The sequence below is a fragment of the Monodelphis domestica genome, chromosome 1, assembly GCF_027887165.1.
Source record: "Monodelphis domestica isolate mMonDom1 chromosome 1, mMonDom1.pri, whole genome shotgun sequence".
Taxonomy (NCBI): Eukaryota; Metazoa; Chordata; class Mammalia; order Didelphimorphia; family Didelphidae; genus Monodelphis; species Monodelphis domestica.
Genome location: NC_077227.1, coordinates 268,675,332 through 268,694,600, shown reverse-complemented (window position 1 = coordinate 268,694,600; position 19,269 = coordinate 268,675,332).

Genomic DNA, 19,269 nt, shown 5'->3' with positions numbered 1-19,269 from the left:
ATTGAAATTAGAGCATATCTGATGAGCATTATATTGACACATAACAGTAATAATTTTTACTTTTGAATTACTTGCCCTATTTTTAAAAAATAAAAAATCATTATGACTATGTGTCAGGTGCTGTGCTAAGTATTGGAGATATAAAACCCAAACCAAAACAACCTCTGTCTTTTGGGAGCTTATATTTTTATCAAGGGGTACCCTACCATTGTTAACGCAGTCAGACATTTTAAATTTAGGATTATAACCATTGCCTTGGTTCATAGCTGAAGAGGTCAGTTCTGGATGCAACTGATGGCAGTAAAAAATTAATTTTTTTAGGAGACTGTCATATTAAACCTAATAGAAATTTTTGGAAGCTATAGTGGAAAACCCTTTGCTAATGTCTGAATGGAAAATATCAAAAAGTAGGATGTGAAAGATTTTATTCTATAAAAGAATAAGTGAAAAGAAAAGATGGTTTCTCAACAGTTCAGACTTAGCCACTTACACTCATTTCTCTCTTCCCTGCTCTCACCCCTCAATCCACCTATAGGTAGCCATGAAGAGTACAATACTATACACATTTCCACACTTTCCACTAATGGAAATAGCATTTTTCACCTACAAAACCACTTAAATATCATCTACACCTGGGCCTTTTTCTAGATATTTGGAATATACTACCTTTGCAAAGCTACAACTTCTCCCAGGATCTTCTTGGCCAGTAAGGATCATTTTCTTCCCTTTCATTTTCCTTTTCTCTTCTCCATTCTATTCCCATCCCATACCTATATGGACAAATAGATGGAGGTGAATAAGCTCTCCTTCAGTGTTTCCTGAATAACCAATAAAGTAGTTCATTGAGGGAATTAATCCTAACCACATGTTTGTAATTGATCTTAGAAACAACATGGTATTTTGAAAATACAGATGAATTTAGTCTATATTCTATTCCTTCATCCATTTATGCAGTCATCCCAACATAGTCCCAGGTGAGCCTCACTCTCTTCAATCCCACCCTAATTAGCCACACTAATAGAAGAAAATATTGATTAATCCATACTAAACCCACACCATTGGCCCTCTCCAGTAAAAGGTCAACTATGAATTATGTTTAAACTACTAGTTAAGGTTGTCCTATGTATGTTGTATGTCTTATATCATTGACATTTTTATGACTAAATTTTGTATAAAATGTCATATCTTAGAAAGTAATGACTTCAAATTCTTCCTTAAAATTTTCTTTTAAAATTAAAAATTTTATAATATTCTAACTCTGCTTCCATTGTATTTTTTCTAATACATTGTAACTTGCTTGATATTACCAACTGATTTAATTTTTTTATCCATTCACAAGGCACCATTTTAGATATTGGAGATACAAACACAAAAGAATTATTTTCAAATAACAATAGCTAGCATTTAGAGTGTGTCTGAAGTTTCACAAAGAGCTTTACAAATGTTAACTCTTTTGATTCTCACGACAATTTTGATTCTGGGAGGGAGAGGCAAGGGAAGGTAGATGCTATTATTACCCTTATTTTATAGATGAGAAAACTGAGGCAAACAGGTTAAATGGATTGCCCAGGCTCACAAAGCTAAAAGGTATCTTAGGAAGAGTCAGATGTTCCTAACTCTTATTCATTCATTTTATTCACTGCACTAGCTAGCTGCTCTCAAGAAGCTTTCATTCTACTCAGAGATACAACATGTATTCAGATAAGTATGAAATATTTACAAGGGATATAAAAAGAAAAAGTCTAATAAAGGAGGGGACACATGATCTGAGCCCTAAAGGGAACCAAGAATTCCAAGAGACAGAAATAAGGAGGGAGAGCTTCTGCTCCCATGTGTGGGGAACAATGGAAGATAGAATATTTATGTAGAGAGAATATCAAGTTATCTAGTTCGAATTACAGAATGGCAGTAATATGAAATTTGGGCAGCTAGGTAGTGCTAAAGGTAGTTGAGAGAATACCCAGCCTATATTCAAGAAAACCTGAGTTCAAATTTGAACTCAGACACTTAAAAGCTGTGCATCCCTAACAAGTCATTTAACTCTATTTGTTTCAATTTCCTCCTCTGTAAAGTGACTTGGAGAAGGAAAGAAGGGCAAACCACTCCAGTATCTTTGTCGAGAAAACCCGAAATGGGGGTTACAAAAAGTTAGACGCAACTGAAATGAATAAAAAATGACAATGTGAAATTAACCTCAAAAAGCAGAGCAGGTTGTAAAGGACTTCAATTCCCCAATAGAGGATATTTGTATTATATACTACAAGCAAAGTGGAGTCTTTGAACACTCTTGAGTAGAGAAGTGATGGAGTCAGATTTATGTATAATCATGGGTTGACCATGTAGGTAAAACTTGAGGAGCTTGGGATCTGAAGATGACAAGGTAGGTCTCTTATTGTGCTGGGAGCTGTCAGGTCACAATGTCTTGACACGGTCACATGTGGAGGCCAAGAGGACACAAAGTGGCTCCTTGTCAGGATGGAATCATCCACTCAGCCCCCTCTATATGACTTCTCTCATCAACATCCCTCACTAATGGAATTGGTATGATTATTGTCCTCTCCCTAGTCTCAGAAAAAGCAATACGAGGGCAAAATATTTACACACTGTTCCCCCAAAATATCACCAAAAGATCAGACTCACAAAATCTAACCTAAAAGACTATCATGGGTTAACTTTTGCTTAGGTATATAAATCCTAACAAAAGCTGTGCCCAGAAATCCTCAACTCCCATGCACAGAAACGAATTCCCCTAAGCCAGTACATAAGTCATTTATAAAGATAGGTTTTTACAATATGCCTTAGTATACATCATGCCTCAGTGACATGATTTACCATCCAAAACCCTTTTTAGAAAACTCCCCAACAAACTCTGAAAAATGATTAGTCTAATATTAAATCTGAACTGTGTTTTAGTACCCCTTTGATCTCTCCACTTGATTACTATGGTTGTTAATTGTCTCTAGGATTTCTGATTGATTATCTAATTTTATTAAAGGTAATAAGTGATTTTCTTTGATTATCTGTAAGCTCAAGCTCCTCACAGGTTAATGAAAAATTAAGCCACCTTTGATGAAATCATTTATCTTGTGCAAAACCTTTCTGTATCCTGTCAGAACCAATAGTTACAATATGAGTGTATAGAATGATCACAGAATGTTAATCAAATGATTTGTCAAAAGTTAATGTCATTTACCCAATTATCTGCATTTGAACATGTATGTTGAATAATGTAGTTGTATGCCAAGAAAATAGATATCAAAATAAAAATCAAACCTGGGCCAAGTGAAGCAGCCATTCCATGCAGAGCCTGGCCTCAGACAGATACACATATACAGCTGTCTTCCATCATTCATTTTCCACCTCGCCTATTGAGGACCCCTGGGGCTGTGAGCAGGCCCTAGCTCTTGGCATTGTTGACTGCTGAAAAGTTGAAGCTGACAACTCAGTGGACCTTTAAAAGTGAATTTGTGGGGGCAGCTTGGAGGCACACTGGATAGAGTGTCAGGCCTAGAGTTGGGGGCTAGGTTCAAATCTGGCCTCAGACATTTCCTCGTTGTGTGATGCTGGGAAAATCATTTAACCCCAATTGTCAACCCTTGAGTTCAAGAATGTCAATCCTTGGGTGCTTTGGTTGGAGTCAACAGGCAGGAAGGAGAAGAGTACACGACAATTAATCTATAGCTCTAAGAACAGATAATCATCAATAAGAGAGTGAGCCCAGACTCTAGCCCAGATTACCAAAATATATGTATAGAATTTTCTTGGCAAAAATACTGAAATGGTTTTCTGTTTCCTTTTCCAACTCATTTTACAGATGAGGAAACAGAGGCAAAAGGGTTAAGTGACTTGCCCAGGGTCACACAGATAGTAAATATCTGAGGCCAAATTTGAGCTCGTCTTCCTGACTTTATTCTTGGTATTCTATCCTTTGAGCCAACCAGGTGACCCCATAAGAGGTCCTCACAAAAGAATAAATTCCTACTGTGATGAGATTCTACAAATGTTCCATTTTGTAGGTGGCATTGTGTCATTTTCAAGACCTGGAACATAACAAAGTTCCTTAGTGAAATCCATAGCAAGGTGAAAGAAATTGGCTTTCTAACTATATTGGGGGAAATCTAGCAGAGTATTGTGCACTCTGTCGCTACAAACATTTCTGTTTATTTAATGTTCATCCTATCTTTGCCTGTTTTCCCAGGTACACTCCCCCCCCCCCAGTTGCACTTGTTTTCTCCTGGAATTGATTTTAAATGGAAATTTTGCCTTCTTACTATATAGTTTTCTCAAGTTATGAAATAAGGATTCCCATTTGGGAAGTTTAAGGCAAATGGTATTTAGAAGATTATAGAATTATAGATTTAAAGCTTGAGGGGATTATTTTCAAAATCATCCAGCACACTCCTCTCATTTAACTGAAGGAAGGCCACAGAGGCTGTGACTTGCTCAAGATTGCTAAGAGAGTAGGCAGGAGGGATGGGAGTTGAACCTTGATGCTAAAACTCTGAAGTCATTGCTCTTCTCACTGTACCATGATTTAAACATCAGGTTTTAAAAATAATTTAAAATTACTTTTGCCAAGGATAGGATCCAGCTCTTTCTTTGAGTATTTCAGACTCAATTTAAATCCTAATTACTCTACAGGTGCTCACTGGAAAAAGCATAAAATATGTCATTGATAATGATACTGTCCTCATAGTAAAATATTATCTTAAACAGAAATAAATATTATTACCAAGTAGTTGCCAACAAGAAAGCAATTTAATTTGTTTTTCATCAGAAAATACGGGACTTCAGTGGAACTACTCATTGGCTACAGGATAGGAGTCAAAGGAGGGGAGGGAAAGAACATGAATCATGTAACCATGGAAAAATATTCAAAATCAATTAATTAAATAAAAAATTTCAAATAAAAAATATGGGATTTTCATGAAAATCATATTTGTAATGGCTCTGGAAAGGGATAGGTGTGTCAATAAACATTCATGCCATTCAATCTCTTTGGGTTCTTTGAACTTCAGACAAATAGTTTCTTTCCCAGTTACATGCCATAATCTCCTGCTTCTATACCTTTGCTCTCATTGTTTCATTGTTTTCTAAACTTGGAATGCCATCTCCCCAATCTCCAGCTGTTGAAATATTAACCAACCTCCATGATCCCAAGCAAAATGCCACCTCAAGCAAGTCTGTGAACAAGCACTCTGCTCCCTGTTCCTCTCTCCAGACTTGACTGGTCTCTCCTTCTAGAACAGCGGTTCTCAACCTGTGGGTCATGACCCCTGTAGGGGTCAAACAACCAAAACACAGGGGTCACCTAAAGCCATCAGAAAATACATATTTCCGATGGCTTTAGCCGCTGAGAAATCAATCTACTTTACACCAAGATCTTGGAAAGAATAGGGACCCTGCTGCCCACACATTGTACTAATATTAGTTACCTATCAGCAGCCCTCCCCCTATAAGGGGCAATGGATTTACCCTGTTGTCTGGAGACCAGACTCAAACAGAGACCCAGAGAGAGCACCCAGGCGCTGGCTCTGGAGAGGTTAAGAACGAGTTCTGGAGCAGATAACTCCTGGAGCAGATAACGGAGCCAAGTAACTCTAGCAAAGTGAAGCCTCAGCTCGCGCTGAAGGGAGCCGACAGGAAGAAGTCAGCATCTGCGGACCCCCTCCCCAGGCAGGACTTATGTCCTGCCCCAGTGCTCAGGCTGCCTCCTGCTGGATTAATATTTCTCAACATATAACTAAATATTGTTTTTGTGATTAATCACTATGTTTAAATTATGTTTGATTTGTAGCAATGAGAATACATGATGCATATCAGGTATTTACATTCTGAATCATAACTGTAGCAAAATTACAGTTTTGAAGTAGCCTCCAAAATAATTTTTTGGTTTGGGGTCACTGCAACATGAGGAACTGTATTACGGGGTCACAGCATTAGAAAGGTTGAGAACCACTGTTCTAGATGTTTGCCACATCTTATTAGCACATTTATAATATGTGTATCACATTCTGTTGAAGCCCTTAACCTTCCTTCTCCCAATGCCGTCACCTATGAATGCTATTCTATGTCCCAGACACACTCTTGATATGGATTTGTGACCATTAAAAACCATAGTGTGTAAGCTCCAATGGCGTGTTTCTTTTACCCAGCAACAAAAAACATTTAATTCAACAGTATAGCAAGAAAATAACAAGAAGATTCCCACTTATATTCAGTGGGGACTCTTTCCTACAGAGTATCACATTACCAGTGGGAGCAGGGAAACTGAGGATGTGTTTAAGGGGCAGCTAGTTTGTGCAGGATTTCCAGTTAGGAAAACTCACCTTCATGAACTCAAATAAGACCCTTGCTAGCTATTGTGACAAGGAAATCACTTTAAAAGACTGATATATATTAATTTAAGGTCGCCAAGGAATTCAGCTATGTAATTCCTAAATGAAAACTCAACTCAGCAGTCAACCTTTTATGGAGTTTAATTACAAACAGGAGGAAGAAAGGTATTAGAGAGAGAGAGAGAGAGAGAGAGAGAGAGAGAGAGAGAGAGAGAGAGAGAGAAGAGAAGGGAATAGGGCTTAAATACCCACCTCTGTTTAGGCTGGGCCAAAAGGCCCAAGCCCTTAGATAGCTGAGGCAAAGAAAAGAGATCAGTCCCTATCACTCATGTGACCAAAATGGAGAAACAGTCTCAGGGGCCTCCACCTCCAGCTTCCTTCAGAGCAAGCTTCTCAGAGTACAACCTCTCAGAGCAAAACCTCTCCAACCTCTTCAGTCCTCAGACCCCGCTATCTTTAAGGAAACCATCCAAGTTCCCTCCCCTCAGTTCTCACATCTACCAATCACTGTCCATGTCTTCCCTGTGCCAATGGTGGCTCTAGCTTAACCCAGGACCGCCCAGAGGTCTGTGGCTTTGCACATGTCTGTTGAAGGTCATATTCTCAAATAATTAAATCTTGATCCTTTGCTGCAGCCCTTCCTAAATCCTGTTACCCTGAGCAGGGTGGAGATTGGAAGTTCCAAGACCTGGTTCTGTCATTCCAAGTATCTCTATTGTATCAATTCTAAAATCAATCATGACTCAAAGAACTTCCTGTTCTATGCTTAAGCATAGGTCAAAGCCCTTTCCATTGTTCAGCAAAAGGTTTCTGTCCTAAAGTAATCTTAAGTAGGGAGGAGAAAGACCCTCCCATGCCAAGGGGGTTCACATTCCAATAGACTATCAGTAGGAAATTTTTCAAGTATGAAATTTCCCAATGGTGAAATTTCCAACATTTATAAGTCTAAGAAATTTTAAGGTTTACACTATGGGACCCTGGGCAAGTCATTTAACCTTGTTTGCCTCAGTTTCCTCATCTGTACAATGAACTGGAAAAGAAAATGGCAAATTACTCCAGCATCTTTGCCAAAAAAAACCCCCCAAAACCCAAATGGGATCATAAAGAGATGAACATGACTGAAAATGACTAAACAATCACAACTCGGTATAAGCAAGGAACACATGGAACAGTGGTAGGATTTGGTCATGAGATTTGGATAGCCATGACAACTTATTAATGTCCAGTGGTAATTTCATCACAGGAGTTATTTTCTCCATGGAATTAGAGAGTCTTCGGTTACTCTATTCTCCATGCTAGCTATTTCTCCTGAGTATTTATACCACTATTATTCTCTGCTCAGTATCTCAGTATCTCAGTGGCGGCTCTTTGCTAACATTTGCTACTCTGTGGCTTTTGAGCAGTCATTTCCTTAAGGTTGTCTTTTTTTTTGCAATCACATTATATAATTGACATAAAGTGCTTTGGAAACATAAAAGTGCTATATAAAAGTTAGTAATAATGATGATGGTGATAACGATAATCCAAACCCGCGCCACTAATTGGAAAAGCTGTAAGGAATTTTAAAAGTCTGCCTTCTGAATTCTTTTGCTCTTACTGCTTCTGGCCCTTCAGTTTAAACTTGTATTTGAATCATGGTCTCAAATGTCCACTAGGACATTTAAGACATTTGATCCTCTCTTTGCCCCAGTGCACCAATCTGGGTTCCCATAAAATCATTCTAGGGACTCCACTTACCAAAACTGTAAAGAATTTGGAGTAAAGAGATTCCTTCCCACTTTAATGCTTTTGTTTGGTCAACAAATTCACTCAAGAGTAAGCCAGAAAAGGCCAAGGTGGAGCCATTGGAGTTTTTGATTTCTGTCTTGCTTCATACCAACAACCCAAATCGCCATATTCCCTAGACTAATTTATAGACTTCCCCCAGTAACTAACATGGTGTTTTGCATATAATTAACAATAAATATTTATCTAATGAATGAAACTGAGTTCCCATTTTAAAAAATTATGGAGAGGGGTTAAGTGAAACCACAAGTCATTAAGAATAGGAATCTGAACCACATTGGCATCTTTTCTCTTTTGACTTCTTTTCCATCTCTTTTTCTGCTGCCAGTGCTGATGAGAGTATAGTAGAGAGACAGTAGAGAAGAGAAGATAGATCCTGAAAACATCTTAAATGTTTAAGAACAATAAGGCCCAAAGCAACTATTTTTTAACTAATGTTTGGTCAGGATATGTAACTGTCTGATCTCTGAATGAGAAATAAATATTTTAGTATCAAAGACCAGGCCATTATACATGATAAATGTGCTAGAGGTTTCTCAAACTGGCTAATGAAAATTAATAGCTACGTTTTTGTTTTAGCATTTACACTTTAGAAATCAGTAGTCCCTGGGATTCACAAATTGATTTACTGTTCCTTTGATTATTTACACTTAAGGAAATGATGGAGAAAATGTTAATGATGCAAAGTTTAAGGTTATATCATATACACATTTTCCTCCAGAGAGCATTAAGCATGCCAGCAAAAGAAAATAAAATTCTGAGTTCTCTTAGCTTCTTCCCATGTGTATATAAAATTGGGATCCTTTGTGACATTTTCCCCTCGTAACTATGGCAATTTACATGGAAACCAGAGGAGTACATAAGACAATGACTGAAGAATTTGCATTGGCTGAAATTCTCCTTGGTATCTTTTGTTTCATATATTATTTGGTTTTAAGCAATAGGGCCTGGGAGATACTAAAAAGAATTTAAAGAATTTTGAACCTCCAAAAATTACCTTTTGTGCTTGCTATTCCTATTTTTAAAATTTAATTTAATCGATTAATTAAGAAAAATTTTCCATGGTTACATGATTTATGTTCTTTCCCTCTCCTCCTCCCAACCCCCTCCCAACGTACAATTCCATTGGGTTTTACATTTGTCATTGATCAAGACTTATTTCCATATTATTTATATTTTCCCTAGGGTGGATTGTTTAGTCTACATCCCCAATCATATCCTCATCGACCTATGTGATCATGGCTATTCCTATTTAGAATTTAATTTGCATTGAACACAAAAGCAGAGTCCATTTTGCTCCTAGTTAGACAACCCTTACTGCTTCCTCTCATTACTCTCTCTTTAGAGGTTCCTCAATGTGTCCTTTTCAGATGTGTCCTTTTCAATGTGCCAAATTTACAGAATGTAATTAATTAGATCTATAAGATTCTGTCCAGATTCCACCATATTTTATATATATATATATATATATCTGTATGAACCCGGACAAAATATTTTCTCTCTATGAGCCCATTTTATCATCCATAAAATGAAGATAATAGTAATTATAGTATATTTCACAAGGATATTATGATTATCAAATAAAATAAAGGAGGTAGAATGCTTTGTACAAAATACAATATAAATACCAATTATTTTCAGAATAGAAAGTAAAGTTATTCCAGAAATTTGACTTAGGGAAAACATTATAAACTTGGCAGTTTCCCTCTCATCCTGTACAAAGGCAGGGGGCAGCTGGGTGGATCAGTGAATTGAGAGCCAGGCCTAGAGATGGGAGATCCTGGGTTCAAATTTGACCGTAGACACTTCCCAGCTATGTGACCCTGGGCAAGTCACTTAACCCCTATTGCCTAGCTTTTACTGCTCTTCTGACCTGAAACCAATGAATAGAGAAAGAAAGAAAGAAAGAAAGAAAGAAAGAAAGAAAGAAAGAAAGAAAGAAAGAAAGAAAGAAAGAAAGAAAGAAAGAAAGAAAGAAAGAAAGAAAGAAAGAAAGAAAGAAAGAAAGAAAGAAAGAAAGAAAGAAAGAAAGAAAGAAAGAAAGAAAGAGAGAGGGAGAGAAAGAAGAAAGAGAGAGAGAGAAAGAGAGAAAGAGAAAGAAAGAAAGAAAGAAAGAAAGAAAGAAAGAAAGAAAGAAAGAAAGAAAGAAAGAAAGAAAGAAAGAAAGAAAGAAAGAAAGAAAGAAAGAAAGAAAGAAAGAAAGAAAGAAAGAAAGAAAGAAAGAAAGAAAGAAAGAAAGAAAGAAAGAAAGAAAGAAAGAAAGAAGAAAGAGAGAGAGAGGAGGGAGGGAGGGAGGAAGGGAGGGAGGGAGGGAGAAAGGCAGGCAGGCAGGCAGGAAGGAAGGAAGGAAGGAAGGAAGGAAGGAAGGAAGCAAGGAAGCAAGGAAGCAAGGAAGCAAGGAAGGAAGGAAGCAAGGAAGAAAAAGAAAACTAAGGACTAACCAAAAAAATGGCCATAGGACAAAGTTGGTAACACAGATGGAAACAGATGAGAAAGAAAATGACTTTTAAAAAAGACAACAATAATATAGCATTTATTTGTAATTCCCTAATTCAGTCTAATTTGGAATTACCATGAACAAAATGCCACCTTCCCCCACCTATCCCCACCAACTCACCATGGAAAACTTACTTGAAATGATGCAGACTGAAGAAAGCAGGAGGAAAACAATATACACTGTAAGTACACAAATGTAAACAACATTAAATGTACAATAATGTAAGCAACAAGGGAAAAACAACATTAAGATGAAAGTGAATACTGAGTAATTATAATGATAAATTATGCTCAATTGCTGTTATTCTTTTAAATAAACATTTTTTCTTCTTTATGAATTTCTCTTCTTGTTTTCCTGTTTAGAGTGATTTCATTAGGGTTCCTATTGTTTCATTCAATTATTTCCCTATCTGCCATGGGGATGAATCTGAATCTTCTGTCATACAATCAAGTGCCCAAATGTTGGAATAGCTCTGCCCCACAGCTAGAACTTAACCACTTGGCTCACATTCTCAGAATCTGGAGTATTTTTAAAATCTACTAGAACTACTAAAAGAAGGTTGTTTTCTTTGGTTTGTTATTATCCAGTCATTTCAGTCTTGCTTGACTTTTTTCTTTTTTTTAAACTCTTACCTTCCATCTTGGAATCAATACTGTTTATTGGCTCCAAGGCAGAAGAGTGGTAAGGGCTAGGCAATGGGGGTCAAGTGACTTGCCCAGGGTCACACAACTGGGAAGTGTCTGAGGCCACATTTGAACCTAGGACCTCCTGTCTCTAGGACTGGCTCTCAATCTACTGAGCTACCCAGCTGCCCCCTCACTTGACTTTTTGTGACCCCGTTTTGTGTTTTTCTTGGCAAAGACACTGGAATGGTTTGTCATTTCCTTCTCTAGCTCATTTTATAGATAAAGAACCCAGGCAAACAGGATTAAGTGATTTGCCCAGGGTCACACAACTAATATCTGGAGCCAGATTTGAACTCAAGAAGAAGAATCTTCCTGACTCCAGAGCTAGCATTCTATCTACTACATACACCATCTAGTTCCCACCCAGAGAAGGTAGGAGTTAGGGGGTACTAAAACTTCCATGGATTCCTGTTAAAATTGCCTACACTTTGAGTTAAAGCCATCCATAAGGAAATTCTTACAATATATTCTCAGCTCTCCTTCAACACCTCAAATAGCAACAAAGCAGCAATGAAAGTAAAATAACAAGCAACAATAGAGAAAAGGAATTTTTACAGGGAAAAAATCATTATGCAAAAAAAACCTAAAAATGAGTAAGGAAAAAAGGCCTCAGTAAAATAAATATTATGGAGTCTATGTAAAAATTAAAATGAATATACAATGACTTCAAATATTATATTTTATATGATTTATTAATACTCACTAGAAGTAAAGGAATAAAAAGGTAATAAAATAAAGCCATGTGCCCATGGCTAATTTACCTGCTCAAACAACCCACTCCACAAATGTCCCAACCCACAAAGAAAAGAGCTAGCCATGGAAGAGCACCCTATTTATCCCCTGTCTATGTTAGTGAGTAATGATAGGAAGTCAGTGGGATCCTGGGAAATGTAGTTCAAAGGTATAAGATTTCCAATTACCCATAAAAGATAGAAAGATCAAGGCTCCAGAAGGAAAGAACAATGTAAAAGCACTATAACACGATCCCCAGAAGCAAGCAAGCAATCAATAAGCATTTATAAAACATCTAGGTGCTTAATAAATCAAAAGCAATGTGGCATAGTGAATAGAGAGTTGATCTTGAAGGCAGGAAGAACTGGGTTGAAGTTCCATCTTTTATATATAGTGGCTCTCAGACTCTGGGCAAGTAACTCTCAGTGTTCTAGGCAATTCTCAAAAACTACAAATTGAAGAGAGGATACTAACCTCCATTGGTAGAGAGAATTTCCTCACATAGGGTTTTCCTATAGCAGTGAAAGCATAGAACTGAAAGCTTTCTTTTTCCTTTTCATTTTCTCTATAACATGTTAGATGTTGAGGATACAAAGGTAAAAAGAAAAATATCCAATCTCAAGATCATATCCTATCACAGAGGATAATGAATACACATTTAAGTATAAAAGATATTTGGACAGGTTCAGATAAATTTCCCTTATAGATGTAGGAAGGAGTTTAAACCCTCACTGAAAACTGTGGGATTTATAGTACTCTTTCACTTTTCTTAGCCTAATATGGAAGGAATTTCACACAACTTAGAGACCTGGGTAGGATGAGGAAATCCCAATGGAAACCAAAACTAGTTTGGAGGAGGAAGGTGGAGAAAATGAAACAGTGAGAAAGGCAAACAGTTCTAGGAATGAAGTGGATAGCAGGAGAGTCACAGGACCGCTATGGTGACTAAGGATGAGAACTAAGTGTTGAGATGGAAGCAGTCTGACTCACTCTCCCAATTTATGACAACAAACTGACAATCTTCCCTGAAGAAGTGTCTACCCCCTTGGTGAGAACTGTAAGGAAGATCCACAGAGGTGTTTTTTTTTTTCCTCTTACTCCTCTCCCACTTACCATAGCTGTTTCTTATAAGGCATTCCTTTATTATTTATTTCTTAATTATGACTTAAAATATTCCCTTATACACATAAAATTATGGTCCAACAGGAATACTGTCTTATCTGGATGCATTTTTTATTTATTCCTTCATTCAAATACTTATTTATTTGTTTATTTATTATCTGGATAATCAAATGATTGATCAAGCAATTAATTAGTCAGAAATCTTGGTGATGAAAGTCAAATTCTTTCAACATCTTAAGTCATCATATATAATTTTAGAATCCTATTATTAATCCCTCCAAAACATCTCTAATTGGTGGATACTTAAAGAGAAGGTTGGTTAGTATTTTTCCAGTCTCTTCCTGATTCCTCTCATGAAGATGGGAAAATCAAATGTCTGATCAAAGGATTCTAAAATCTTTATTGATCTAGATCAGCGGTTATCAACCTCTCAATTGGTAGCAATGAGAATACACAATGCATATCAGGTATTTACATTCCAAATCATAACTGTAGCAAAATTACAGTTTTGAAGTAGCCACCAAAATAAATTTTTGGTTTAGGGTCACTGCAACATGAGGAACTGTATTGCGGGGTCACGGCATTAGAAAGGTTGAGAACCACTGATCTAGATAAAGAAATTAGGTTAAGGCTAGTTAACTTTACCCACTCACCTCAATGGGAGACCCAAGGACATTGCCATGCTGTCCCCAGATATACTTGGCCTGAACTAGTTTTTGTTTACTAGACAAGATAGAACTAAAATTCTCAATCTTTATTATTCCAATTTTAGAAGTCATTCTGGAGTAGGGAATGTAAGAGCATGCCTGTGATTGTCAGGACAAAGAGATAAGGAAGAAAGTTTGAAAAATGTATTACTGAATCTTATTAGAAATCAAATAATACAAGGGCAGCTTGGTGGCTCAGTGGATTGAGAGCCAGGCCTAGAGACTGGAGGTCCTAGGTTCAAATCTGGCCTCAGACACTTCCCAGCTGTGTGACCCTGGGCAAGTCACTTAACCCCCATTGCCTAGCCCTTACCACTCTTCTGTCTTGGAACCAATAAACAGTATTGATTCAAAGATGGAAGGTAAGGGTTTTAAAAAAAAAAAGAAATCAAACAATACAGTTAGAGCATTATTTAGAAATAGAAATTATCCAGCATTAGAAAAAAAATCTTCTCAAATATGGCAACTAGAATAAACTGGGGGTGTGTGACAAGATGTTATTTTATCTTATTAATAATTCAATAAACTACCCCAAAGCAGAATTTTAAAATATTTTAAATGGAATTTTCCTTTTCTGTCTCTTGCTGTTGAACTATATTAGTGGTAAATAGAAATGCTGATGACTTATGTGCATTTATTTTTATATCCTACAACTTCACTAAAGTTGTTAATTATTTCTATTAGGTTTTTGGTTGGAAATAAGCTTTTAAAGACTTTTTAACTGTTATCTGATTTAAAAAAATTTTTTCTTATTATATACTTTTACCTTCCAAGTCATCTCCAACTCTTCTAATTGCTCTCTGGTTTCTCATCTTCTTCCCACTAATACTGGACTTCATTCCCCTAAATCTCAGGATCTGATGGTGAACCCACCACAATTCCAAAGGACTCATGACAATACATGTTATTCATCTACAGATGGAGATCTGATGGAGTCAGAGTATAAAACTGAAGCATCTTTTTTCCTCTTTTATTTTTCTTGCCTTTTTTAAAAAAATATGACTAGCATCTACATTCCAGGGTTGTTGTAAGGATCAAATAAGGCAATATTTACAGACTCACTAATGTCCTGTTGGCGAAATTATGAGATAGTCCAACCATTCTGGACCACCATTTGGAACTATGTCCAAAGCGCTAGAAATCTGTGCATACCCTTTGACCCAGCAATGCTATTATTAGATCCAAACCCCAAAGAGATTGCAGAAGAGAAAAAAAGGGTATTTATGTACAAAAATATTTATAGCATCTCTTTTTTTGATACAAAAAATTGAAAATTGAAGATATGTCCATCAATTTGGGAATGACTGAACAAATTATGGTATATGATTATGATAGGATACTATTGTGCTATAAGAAATGATAAATTGAATGGTTTCAGAAAATCCTGCAAAGACATGAACTGATGTAAAGTGAAGTAAACAGAACCAAGAGAACATTGTATACAGTAACAGCAATATTGAAACAGTGATTGATAGTGAAGGAGTTAGCTACTTTAATCAAAACAACAATACAAAACAATTCCAAAGGATGCATGATGAAAAATATTATCCAACTCCAAAGAGAGAACTGATGAACTCTGAGTAGATTGAAACATACTTTTGTTATTTTATTGTCTTGGTTTTGTGTGTAGGTATATGGCTAATATGGAAATGTTTTGTGTGACTTCATATGTATAATAAACATCATATTGCTTGCTTTTGCAAGGGATGATAGAGGATGCATATTTGAATTTAATATCTAGGGAACCCCAAATTCTGGGAAGACTCACCTGATAGGTGCAACAGAGTCGTGTGTTTTAATTTGTCAGAGTGGCAGCCAAGATTCTTGACCAGCGGAAGTCAATGTATGTGATGTGCCTTCTAAGGTGAGGAATGAAGTAAAATCCTAGCCAATTAGAAAATCTGGATAGGTGGGATTAAAAACAGGTTTAAAAGACCAGTGGGACAAGCATTAGAATCTTGCTGCCATTTTTTCTTGCATGACGACCACTTCTCTCACTCTCCCCCTATTAGTACTGCTCTTATCTAACTTTCCCCAGCTGGAGCCAAAATGTCTATCTGTAAAAAGTGGCCACACCCTCAGGAGCAGCAGCAGCCCTGGTGGTAAAGGGCTGTCAACAGGCTCAGCTAAGCTTGGAGATCATCTAGGTAGACTGCTCATTCTTTCTTTTTCTCACTTTAACAAATAAATAATTATAAATGTAATATGTCTTCAAGATTAATTTTTGATTATAACATGCAGGAGAGAGGGAGGGAATTAGGAACTTTAAAATTTTTTAAATGAATGTTAAAAATGTTTTACATGGATTTGGAAAATATATATTTAAGAAAATAAAAATATGCATATATTTTAAAGCACTTAGCAGAGTCTGGCACATAGTAAGTGCTATGTAAATAACTATGGTTATTAATACAGAAATTTGTTTTGCATGACTATACATGGTTATAATAAATGTTGGGGTTTTTTGTCTTTTCATTGTGTGGAAGAGGAGGAAAGAAGGAAAAATTTGGAAGTGAAAAAAAGATTATGTTTACTTAAAATAATTAATTAATTTTTTAAAAAAGCAGAAGTCCAAAGTCAATTCTAGACTGCTAGAGCTACAGCAGAAGACAAAGTTAGCCTGAGAAAGTTCTTATACAAAAGGTGGAACAAAGAGACCAGGAAGTAAATGAAAGCCTGATGCCCTTTAGGAGGCCTGTAGCCAGAGCCTTGGTAGGTGAGAAGTTGCCAGCCACTGCTTACAGGCCTTCGGACCCACAAAGAACACTGAATCAGAATGATCCCCAATATCCTACCAGAGTCATAGCGGGGAACAAAACAAGCTCCTCAGAGTTGACAGGAGATGGAGTTGAAGCTGTGCTCAGCGGAAGGCCTTAAACCAACAGCATTTTTGATCTATCAGATACCCCATCAGGAGATTAAGAGACAGAAAGTAGATAATGTTCCCAAGGGCTCTTGAAGAAGACAGTATGATCTCTTATATCTAGGGGGAACCCTTCAGAGCTGCAGGACAGGATGGGACCCATTTTTGGTTGTTTAGTATGCAATGAGGTGGAAACAGAAATAGGTCTGAGAGCAGCACTTATATTGGGTGTGATTGCTAGAGATGAAGGCAGAGATCATTCCCTTATCTTACCTCTGGATCTGATGGAGCTGGGATCCCTGAATTAGGCACTAGTTGATATTTGGTGCAGTCCAGGCACTGGCACATTTCAGGGGCCAGGGTTATCAGTATATCTAACTCCCTCCAATGAACAACCATCAGCAGACACTCATTAGTTCCTGCCTATGTAGAGCTACAAAGGGGCACTTGTCGGAAGGAACTTGATTTTTCTCCTATCTCGCACAATTCCCAAAGCTCCACTTCCACCAGCCCAGGCCACATCTCCTTGCTAACCCCAATACAAGCTTTGCCTGACATGAGTAGAACTTGAGTGATAAATTCTTTTGAAGAGAGATTGAACCCAGAACACAACAGGCCCAATTCTCAGTTTTGCATATGAGGGCAGGAAGAGTATCAGGAACCAGCTATAACATCCATAATTACAGCAGGGAAGCAGCAGTGACATTCAAATTGCAGAAGGGACAAGCCCAGGGCACAGTCAAACATCCAAGAGAAATGGGAGGGGGAAGAAACTGGCCTTGGCTCCAAGACCCAATCTAGTGTAAGTAAGCCAGTATTAAATAAGTAAACAGAAAAAAAAAACCCTCTGAATATAGTGAAGAAATGTTTTGGATTAAAAGAAATCACAAGGTAAACACAGAAGAAAATAGCTAAACAAGCATAGGTGAGCTATTACAAAGATAGAATTGATTGGAGATTTATTGCCTCTGAGCCACCATCAGGTTTGAGTAGGAAATCAAGGGGTAAGATGAACAGTTGTGGAGTTATATTTAGTCTTGTTTTTTTAACAAGACAAGGTTCCTCTATTACTTCATGTACCTTCCACAAGAGTGACTCTCTAGGTGTATAGTTCTTTTCCCTTGTCTCAGTGTTAGAACAGAATGAGTATACAAGAAACTTCTGATGGAAAGGTACAATATCAAGATAACTGTTTGGGTCATGATGATGGTGCCTGTTTGCTTTGGGGATGAAGAAAGCAGTTCATGGTAAAGGTGTTTGGAAGGGACTGAGTAGTACTGGGGAAGTCACTGGGTGCTTATGGGATGAGGTGCATAGGCCAGGGGCAGCAAGAGGCTGTGAGTTCTGTGCCTTATTCCAAAAGCCAGGGGGTGGGCAGGGGGGGAGTGTAGCTGAAAGGATTCTCATCAACTTGGGATGGAAATTAGGCCTACCAACCAAATAAACTAATCTAGTGTTCAAAAGTTCAAAACTCCTTTAACCCCTCAATGATCTGTACATATAGGTCATGAATTTGGAACTTCTCCCCAGAATGCTCACCTCCTATGCCCAGCAGTGATATCATTAAGGAAGAGATTAGACTGAATGCTTCATGGAGTAGCTCTTAACACTTTTCTTTTCATCCTCTTAATGTAATAAAAAAATGTGGAAATAGTGTGGGTGATATATTTAATGAAATGTATAATGTGTTGGTAATATTGAGGGATATCTGGGGTGAACCAAAGAGATTTTCTTATATTTTGTGGCAGAATTTCATTTTTATACCCTTAGGTATGATAATTTTATGCTGAGGACCCCCTTGACAATTCAATGAAATCTATGAACCCCTTCTCAGAATAATGTGTTTTTCTTTTTTTAAAAAATTTAATCCATTTAGTGATCAGTTGAAGGTAGAAGATTTAGGGGAAACATAACAGATTTCAAATATTTGAAGACATTGCAAGTCACCTAAGAATTTGACTTGTTCTACTTGGCCTCATAGGGTAAAGTTAGTAGCAGAACGTAGACATTTCAGAGGCCAATTAGTCTGGGGGGGCAAAATATGTAACAATCAGCGGTGTCCCAACATGACATGGGCTGTCTTCTCTCTTTTCCTTCATTATTTATTTATCTTTAACACGTTTCTTTTTTAGTTCCAAATTCTCTCCCTCTTTCCCACTGAGAGATCAAGTAACATAATATCTGAGAAATCACTCCCACTGAGAAATCAAGTAACATAATATCAATTACACATGTAAAATTATGAAAACACTTTCATATTAGCTAAATTCCCCCAGAAGTGAGGAAAAATAAAATGAGAAAATTATATTTCAATATACACTCAGAATTCATCAGTTCTCTCCCTGGAGGTAGATAGCATTTTTTCATCATATTATTTTTTGAATTGCCTTGAATCAATGTATTGATCTGAGTAGCCAAGTCTTTCATAGTTAATCATCCTTACAATGTTGTTATTACTGTGATCAGTGATCTACTGGTTCTTTTCATGTTACTTTCTATCAGTTCATATGGGTCTTGCAATGTTTGTCTGAAACCATCC